This window comes from Theropithecus gelada, chromosome 17 (genome assembly GCF_003255815.1).
Source record: "Theropithecus gelada isolate Dixy chromosome 17, Tgel_1.0, whole genome shotgun sequence".
Classification (NCBI taxonomy): Eukaryota; Metazoa; Chordata; class Mammalia; order Primates; family Cercopithecidae; genus Theropithecus; species Theropithecus gelada.
The window spans coordinates 58279140-58289137 of record NC_037685.1 but is presented as its reverse complement, the minus strand read 5'-3'; the positions used below and the strand labels follow the sequence as shown (position 1 = coordinate 58289137).

The following is a 9998-nucleotide window of genomic DNA, read 5'->3' as shown; positions in this document are numbered from 1 at the left end:
TTTTTTTTTTTTGAGACGGAGTCTCGCTCTGTAGCCCAGGCTGGAGTGCAGTGGCCGGATCTCAGCTCACTGCAAGCTCCGCCTCCCGGGTTCACGCCATTCTCCGGCCTCAGCCTCCCGAGTAGCTGGGACTACAGGCGCTGCCACCTCGCCCGGCTATTTTTTGTATTTCTTAGTAGAGATGGGGTTTCACCGTGTTAGCCAGGATGGTCTCGATCTCCTGACCTCGTGATCCGCCCATCTCGGCCTCCCAAAGTGCTGGGATTACAGGCTTGAGCCACCGCGCCCGGCCTATACGGCTGTTTTTAAAAAATAACAATCACCCTTTACCAACATAAAATATACTAAACCACATAAATATTACATGTGAGCTTTAACAACACATTAAATAAACATTTTCTTCAGTTTTATGATCCAGATTAAAACACTTTTTCCCTCTGATTGTAACAATAAGGTATGTTAACTACAAACTATTCCAACAATTTGAAAGGTATAGAAGGAAGAAAGTGAAACTTTCCTGAAATTCTACCACCATTATACAATCCCTCCTAACCACTATTCAAAATGATTTTATTATCAATGTCAAAAAGTTTGCATAAAACATTAAGGTTCTATAATTTGGGGCTGAGTATTTTCTAGTGCAATGGCTTCCAAACCTTTTTCAACACAACCCACAGGAAAATTTAATATTACGTAACACATTTAATATTACATGATAATAATGACAAATATGTATATTTTGTCAAACGTTTCATGAAACAGTAATTACCCTTAACATATATGATACACTCTCATATTTATTCTGATTCATTAAAAACAACAACAACAAAAACTGATTGCGTCGTGTGATTTCCTGATTTGTTTATGGCTTATAATCTGCAATTTAAAAATCACCGACCTAGAGGAAAAACCCTAAATTCCGTAGTCCAGCTTTGCTACAGTTCTCTGAATAACCATAATGAAGTTATTTAGCCTCTTTACTTCTCAGCTTTTCCACTTACTAGTAGTAGAGTTGAGCAGACAATAAGAAAATATACCTCAAACAAAAACAAAAATGTCATATAACATGGACAAATATTAGTATCAGTAAGTAAAACACATGAGGTGTTTTTTTACTTTGCCACTCAAATAAAAAGAATCAGACCCAAAATTCCTTAATAATTCATCATGCTATAATCAATACACAGTAAGAGGCCTTGATAAAGTGTGCCCTATGAAACTGAGTTTGAGTCAATGGCTCACTCCAAGATTTTAATCCTATTTAATAGTTGCTAGGAAACCAACATATCCTTCATCAAGGACACATGAAGTCCCACTAAGAGATTTCAAACTACCCAGTATAATTAAAATAAACTGCAGGCCAGCAGCACTATCAGATTTAAAAAGCAATAATAAATCAGGCTGAGCAAGGTTGTTGGTGCCTGTAATCCCAGCACTTTGGGAGGCCAAGGCGGAAGAACTGCTTGAGCCCAAGAGCCCAAGAGTTTGAGACCAGCCCGGGCAACACAGCAAGACCTCATCTCTACCAAAAACAAAACAAACAAAACAAAACAAAACAAAACACAGCTTATTTTTTTTCAAAATAAGCTTGACGTGAGTAGCACATCTCTACTGAAACACTCCCAAAGGAAGTATCTAGAGATTTTCTAGAAAGTTTTACTATGACATTAAAAATCACTATTTTGAATTAGTTAAGAGCAGGAGTGGCCAACCAGCAGATGGCTGCAATAGTTAAAATACTCCAAATTTCTATACAATCTTGTAATTGAGCTTGAAAACAATAATAATAAAAACACTACAATGAAGAGTTATAGTATATCTCACTTAACATTCTATGCCATTTAGTAAAAGAGGACTATGATACGCACTGCGTGCCTGCTAGTTCCAAGTTAACTACCGCTATGATAAATAGTTACCGCATTAAGGTAACTATTAAAATGAAATTTTGGATATCAGATACTTTAAAACATGGAAAACATTAATAACCATATGAGAATGTGATATAGACTGTGATGGTTGATTTAAGGTGTCAACTTGACTAAAGAATACCCAGACAGCTGGTAAAGCATTATTTCTGGGTATTTCTGTGAAGGTGTTTCCGGAAGAGACTGGCATTTGAAAGAGCAGACTGAAATGGAAAGATCCACCTTCAAGTAAAGTACACAGATGGATGCCATCTTATTAGGTGAGGGCCCAGATGGAACAAAAAGGCAGAGGAAAGGCAACTTCTCTTTCCTCTGGAGCTGGGATACTTTTCTTCTCCTGCTCTTGGAAACCAGAACTCTCCATTCTCTGGCCTCTGGACTCTGGGGCTTGTACCAGCAGCACCCCCGGCTTCTCAAGCCTTTGGCCTCTGACTGAGAGTTATGCCATCAGCTCCCTTGTTCTCGGGCCTCTGGATTTAAACTAAACCATGCTACCAGCTTCCCTGTTTCTTCAGCTGGCAGGTGGCGTGTCATGGGACTTCTCAGCCTCCATAATTGCATAAGCCAATTTCTCTAGTAAATGCCCTGTCATCTGTCTACCTCCCTACCTCCCTATCATCCAGTCATCCATCTACCTATCTATCTTATTGATTCTTGTAACAGAAACAAAGTGGCTTCCAAGGTTATTTCCGATTTTATCTAATGCTTATGCATATCTACAGACACATGCATATCCTTTTGCATTTCTTTTTAGTACCGTTTTATCTCTACTATGATTTATCTCTACTATGTTTCTCTGGAGAACTCTAATACATGTACTTTACAAAAATTAATGGCTACTAGGCCAGTCATATAACTACTACTCTACTTTCTATTAATTTTCTTAGAAAATACATCAAAACCAAGTCTTTAATACTTAGATGTTGATTTAAGTATAAATCATTCCTGTGGTCTGATACAGCTTTATAAATACTTTCAACAAAAAGCATTAAATACAGCCAACACTAAGTGCATTAGAAAATTTATTTACAAAATGGCTGTGTGTGATGGCTCACGCCTGTAATCCTGGCACTTTGGGAGGCCGAGGCAGGAGGATCTCTTGAGCCCAGGAGTTCAAGACCAGCCTGGGCAACACAGTGAGACACTGTCTCAAAAAAAAAAAAAAAAGAAAGAAAAGAAAAGAAAAGAAAAAGAAAGAAAGAAAATTATTTAAAAAATGAAAGCAGCCCCAAAATGAGCAACTATGAGCTAGAAATTAGAGATGGTCTCCAACTTACAATGGCCTGACTTACAATTTTTTGTCTTTTAAGATGATGTGAGAGCAATATTCATTCAGTTAAAAACTGTACTTCCAGTACTCATACAACTATTGTTTTTCATTTTCAGTATAGTATTCAATAAATCATGAGATACTCAACACTTTATTATAAAATAGGCTTTGTGTCAGATGATTTTACCCAACTGTAGGCTGATTGAAGTGTTCTGAGCGTGTTTAACATGCTAATCTCTGATGTGTAGTAGGTAAGGTATATGAAATGCATTTTAGACTTACAATATTTTCAACTTATGAGGGGTTTATCAAGATGTAACCCCATTGTTAAGTCAAGGAGCATCCATAAATATATTATGACAAGTAACAGATTGGTGAGTTAAATGCAGTGTAAAACTGAAATACAAGAGTTCCAAGATCAGAACAGTTAGTATGTTTAGACGAAGGTAGGCATTGCCATCTTATCTGCAATTAAAGAATTTACTCAGAAGGAACCTTAAGACGTTTTTGAAGAAAGTGAGGGATGTATATGAACTATGATACTAATGTTCCAACCTTAAGATTAAAGAAAAAAACTGGGAAAAATAAGTAACATAAAGAGAACATCAGAACAAACAGGAAAAGGGTCAGCAAATAGGTTTCATTGAGTGAAACAAAAATATTGCATATAAAAATAGAGCAATAAAAGAGATCAATAGGTCAATATCATTAGTTGAATGGTCTTTGAACTGACTAGTAAGAGCTGAGTTCTTTTGGGTAGCAAGAGCGAAGCAGCTGAAAGGACTTAAAATGCAGTATGGATGGGGGAAGCTTTTGTACATCACTTCACTGCAGTAAATCATAGTAGAGATAAAACGGTACTAAAAAGAAATGCAAAAGGATATGCATGTGTCTGTAGATATGCATAAGCATTAGATAAAATCAGAAATAACCTTGGAAGCCACTTTGTTTCTGTTACAAGTAAGCTAGTCCATTCATTCAACAAACATAGGCAATACTATATACACAAATTGTGTATTTTATTAGGCATTGGGAGGGATACAAACACAGAGTAAGACATGGTCTTTGACCTCAGGAGTTTATAATCAAATAGATTACCATATTACCAAAACTAGTAAGTGTCCCATAGGTGGTTCAAAGCAGCTGTAATAGGATTTTAGATGTAAACATTCTCATTTTCAGCTAGGGTTACTAGAGAGAGCTTTAATTTCGAGCTATGAAGATGAAGGGAGGAGGGGATTCAGGCAGGCAGGGCAACCTCTGGGTTGGCTAGAAAATGAGTTAAGGAGTAAGATAGGGAAAGAAAAGAAGATTGGAGCTGGACTACATATCAGTCTTCACTTAGATTCACAAATACTAGCATATTTAACAGTGTGTTTCAATTTTCTTTTTGTAGAGACGGGGTCTCACTATGTTGCCCAGGCTGGTCTCTAACTTCTGGCCTCAAGCAATCCTACCTTGGCCTCCTAAAGCGCTGGGATTACAGGCATGAGCCATCATGCTTTGCCTCAAATTTTTAATTTATCACAGAATTCTTCCCAGTAAAAGACATATTAACTGACTCTGAAATTTATTTCACAAACTGAGAAAAGCATTTCTATCTTTTTTAAGTTTTATAAAATATAGTTTGAAGTTCTACTGAAATCAGTTCTACTGCAAGAGGTCAGGCTGGGCTTAGTGGATTATGCCTGTAATCCAGCAATTTGGCAGGTCGAGGCAGGTGGATCTCTTGAGGTCAGGAGTTGGAGACCAGCCTGGCCAACATGGCAAAACCCTATCTCTATTAAAAATACAAAAATTGGCCGGGTGTGGTGGTACACACCTGTAATCCCAGCTACTTGGGAGACTGAAGCAGGAGAATCACTTGAACCCAGGAGGCGGAGGTTCAAGTGAGCTGTGATCATGCCATTGCACTACAGCCTGGGCAACAGAGTGAAGACTCCATCTCAAAAAAAAAGAAAAAAAAAAAAAAAATGAGGCCACACAGCTGCAGTTAGTGAACCTGCCCAGATACTCTCAAAATGGTGACAACGCAGGCTTCAGTAGTGAAAACCCGCTCATACCTTTGTCCATGTATTTTAACTCTATCTAGAAAGGAAGACTACTTTTTCAGAAACAGTTCAGATACAATTGCCAAATCAAACCTGCGCATCTACAAAATAGTATCAATACAACTTTGATGCATCATGTCTTGTTATCTGACTGGACTAAGAAAAATCACCAAACTGAATCCAATCAGGCTAAGACTTCAAACTTCTCTTTATTATGAATCACTTAAACATATTTTCTCCCAGTATCTTTTATTGTGGTAAAATCCACGTAACATAACAGTTATCAACCATTTTAAGTGTACAGTTCAGTATTAAATGCACATTCATAATGTTGTGCAACCACCATACATCTCCAAACTCTTTTCATCCTACAAAACTGAAACTCTGTATCCATTAAACAATAACGCCCCGTAACTGCCCCCCCACTCAGCCCTAGCAACCACCATTCTACTTTCTGTCTCTGTGAATCTGACTGCTCAGGTACCTCATGAAAGTGGAATCATACGGTACTTATCCTTTTGTGACTAGCTTATTTCATTTAGTATAATGTCCTCAAGGTTCATCCTTGTCCATATGTCAGAATTTCCTTCCCCAAAAGAAACTGTGTAATTTTTATTTTACATACAGAGTCTTACTCTGTTGCCCAGGCTGGAGTGCAGTGGCACAATCACAGCTCACTGCAGCCTCAAACTCCTGGGCTCAAGTGACCCTCCCACCTCAGCCTCCCAAGTAGCTGGGACCACAGGTGCATGCTACCACACCCAGCTAATTTTTATGTTTGTGGATATGGGGTTTCACTATATTGCCCAGGCTGAGAGTGTCCTTCCTTTTTTAAGATTGAATAATATTCCATTGCATGTACATACCCATTTTGTTCACCCATTCATCCACTGATGGACACTCGGGTTGCTTCTACCTTTTGGCAAGCTACTGAGAAGAATGCTACTATAAACATGCATTTACAAATACCTCTTTGAGACTCTGCTTTGAATTATTTTGGGTGTATACCCAGAAGTGGAATTGCTGGATCATATGGTAATCTTATTTTTAATTGTTTTAGAAACTACCACTGTATTTTCCACAGCAGCTGGATTATTTTACATTCCTGACAACGGTGTTAAAAAGTTCAATGTATCTTTACTTGTTTCCACAGTATTTCCCACTTACTCAGCTTTATAATACGAGGTAAAATTCTTAGACTGCTTAAACCCAATACTCCTATTTTGGTAACAGCAGGGAAAGAGGAGGAAAGGACAGGGCAAAATAACTTACCTCACATTATTTTAACTTGTGCTTCTTGTTTATTCACTTATATAGAATAATTTTTTTTTTTTTTTGAAACCGAGTCTGGCTCTGTCACGCAGGCTGGAGTACAGTGGCACAATCCCAGCTCACTGCAAGCTCCGCCTCCCGGGTTCACGCCATTCTCCTGCCTCAGCCTCCCTAGTAGCTGGGACTACAGGCGCCAGCCACCATGCCCAGCTAATTTTTTTGTATTTGTTTTAGTAGAGATAGGGTTTCACCATGTTAGCCAGGATGGTGGTCTCAATCTCCTGACCTCGTGATCCGCCCGCCTCGGCCTCCCAAAGTGCTGGGATTACAGGCGTGAGCTACTGTACCCAGCCGAGGATGAATAATTTTATGTGTGAACTTGGCTGGACCATAGTGCCCAGATGTTTGGTCAAACATTCTTTTGAATGTTTCCGTGAAGGTGCTGTTGGATGAGGTTAACATTTAAATCAGTGGACTTTGAGTAAAACACATAAGGACTACCCTTCTTAACATGGATATGCCTCATCGAATCAGTTGAAAGCCTTCATAGAACAAGACTGACCTCCCCTGAGCAAGAAGGAATTCTGCCAGCAGACTGTCTTTGGATTAGAGCTAAAACTTTTTCCTGGGTCTCCAGCCTGTAGCCTGCTCTGCAGATTCTGGATTTACCAAGCCTCCACAACTGCACGTGCCAATTCCTTAAATAAATCATTCTCCATCTATGTATAAACACCTTGTTGGTTCTGTATCTCTGGAGATGCAGTATCCTGAGCAGTATAGATGGTAATACCAGAACCAGGACTATAGCAGACGGGTAGTCAAACTATTTTCCCTTCCCAAGGAGGGAAGGAGAATAAACAAAGAAAGGGGAAGAGAGTCGTCAAGGGAAGGAACAAAGCTAACGCAACAGACATAACTTTGTTCTCATTTATCTCTAGTGGACACAGACAAATTAAGTGTATAAGCAACAACTTACATATAAGTATTTTAATGATCTAAAACTAAAAAGTTTGGTTTGGATCAATAAATTACTTCACAAAATAAATACTGCCTATGTTTCTCTTCTGGTCCATATTTCTTAAAACACCCATACATTTACACTGATTACGACTCTCAGCCCAAAAAGACTTCCAGAATTAAGAAATCTCTATTTTCCCACCAAGGATGACAGATTTCAGTTACTGATTTGCTACTATGTGATGATTAATAGCAACCAGATAAATCGTTATTTATTAAATAGGATTGTTAATTTTAAAAGCTCAATTATACATATCAAAGAACTTCATAACTCTACCATCTCAAACCAGTATTTCTATTAATTAATAAAGCCAATTTTATTAAACAAAAACACCAATAACATTCTAGAGTATTATTAAAATGGTGTTTTTAGGGTGTCTGTGCTAATTATCCACCTTAATATGAAGTTTCTTGTGGCATGTCAGCACCTCAACCAACTGGTCCAATTCATAGCATTAGAAGTCTATGAAGAGAGTTAAGGTCAGCATTGCCACATTTGATCTAAATCTGAGTAAACAGGAGTAAAGAATATAATGAACTATTAATTTTTGTTTTGATAGGGTAAATATTTCATATGCAACTAACAACAAATATTTGAGAAGAACACGTTAAAAAAAATTATGTTATATAGCTTCTGAACAATGTTCTTTTTTTTTTCTTTTTGAGACAGAGTCTCACTCTGTCACCCAGGCTAGAGTGCGGTGGCACAATCTCGGCTCACTGCAACCTCTGCCTCGCGGGTTCAAGTGATTCTCTTGCCTCAGCCTCCCAAGTAGCTAGGATTACAGGCGTGTGCCACCATGTCCGGCTAATTTTTGTATTTTTAGTAGAGACGGGGTTTCACCATCTTGGCCAGGCTGGTCTCGAACTCCTGACTTCATGATCCACCCACTTCAGCCTCCCAAAGTGCTGGGATTACAGGCGTGAGCCACCGCGCCCGGCTGACCAATGTTCTTGAGAGTTAATATGATATTACTACATATATTAGAATCAAATGTAGCTATTGTTCAAACACTATAAACATCAAAACTTTAAAGCTTTTTCAGTTGGCAGGAAATGTATTTTAAATGTACATATATGGTAAATGAGTTTTTCCTTCAGAATTTTAAAATTGTACATATTTTAAAATGTACATATATGGTAAATGAGTTTTTCCTTCAGAATTTGAAAGGTGGGCATCTGAACCAGTAGGATCTAGGTTAGAGGCAAAGGCTGTCATTTTCATGAAACAATGGTTCAGTGGATTTCTGTGTGCCTGAGATACACAGAAGGGTCAGACGTTTATAAAGAATACTAAGAAGTCATGCACAGAAAATACGGAAAATCTCACTCAAATATAGAAATCAAAGAAGATAGCAGTAGACACTGCAGAACTTTTTGGATTAATAAACCTTAAATAATGGCAAGAGGGATGGAGGAGTTAAGAGTGATTTGCCTCACTGTAGAGAAATATTTTATTACTGAAATTGTTCAGAATTGTCAGCATATGGTGACAATAAAAAGCAACTAACTTTTAGTATGCTTTATTACTATTTTTAAATCATCTACAGACAATGCATCCCTTGTTGCCTATATTAGGGGGCACCGATCCTTCCACTCTCCACCACTTAGTACACCACTAACAGCCTTCTGAAATGATCGGTTCTACACTGACCCTACGTCAAAGAGAATCTACTTAAGGTGCATTAGCAGGAAGAGCTTTACCATAAGAGAGATAAAAGAAACTTGGTATCATAATTTTCACTACTATACTTAATACTACTCCAAGTGGCTTAAGTATATTTATATTATTACATGAAATTTAAATATTGGTTTTAAAAATCAGTCTGTATTTACCTAATATGCATACATACTTCAAGTGAAAAAAATAATTTACAAGAAAAAGAAAACGTAGAGCTATCTTAGCATAACTGACTCGATGGGGAAAAACATGCCCTTTAGCCACAGTTTTTTCTTTTAGAGATCATAAAAAGGACAGGTAGCTCAAAAGTAGAAATGTTTTTCCCTAATTTGACTCCACCCCAATGGCCAAAATTTATTTTCAGCTTCATAAAATGCCAAAGGATTTGTCTGATTTCTGTTATGTAAATCTATTTTTTGTTTTGTTTTGTTTTTTAGAGATGGAGTTTCGCTCTGTCGTCCAGGCTGGAGTGCAGTGGTGCCATCTTGGCTCACTGCAACCTCTGCCTCCCACGTTCAAGTAATTCTCTGCCTCAGCCTCCAGAGTAGCTCGGATTACAGGTGCCTACCACCACGCCGGCTAATTTTTTGTATTTTTAGTAGAGACAGGGTTTCACCATCTTGGCCAGCCTGATCTTGAACTCCTGACCTTGTGATCCACCCTGCCTCAGCCTCCCAAAGTGCTGGGATTATAGGCACGAGCCACTGCGCCCGGCCTGTAAATCTATTTTTATAAGTAAAATATTCTAACTCTATTAAAAATAAAAGTTTGCATAAAGAAAC

The 9998-nt window shown here is 38.1% G+C and overlaps 1 protein-coding gene across 4 annotated transcripts in view; it reads right to left on the bottom strand.

Moving 5' to 3' along the window:
* CDK8 (cyclin dependent kinase 8) overlaps positions 1-9998 on the bottom strand; it is a 152269-nt gene that overhangs the window by 43657 nt on the left and 98614 nt on the right. The window lies entirely within an intron of this gene.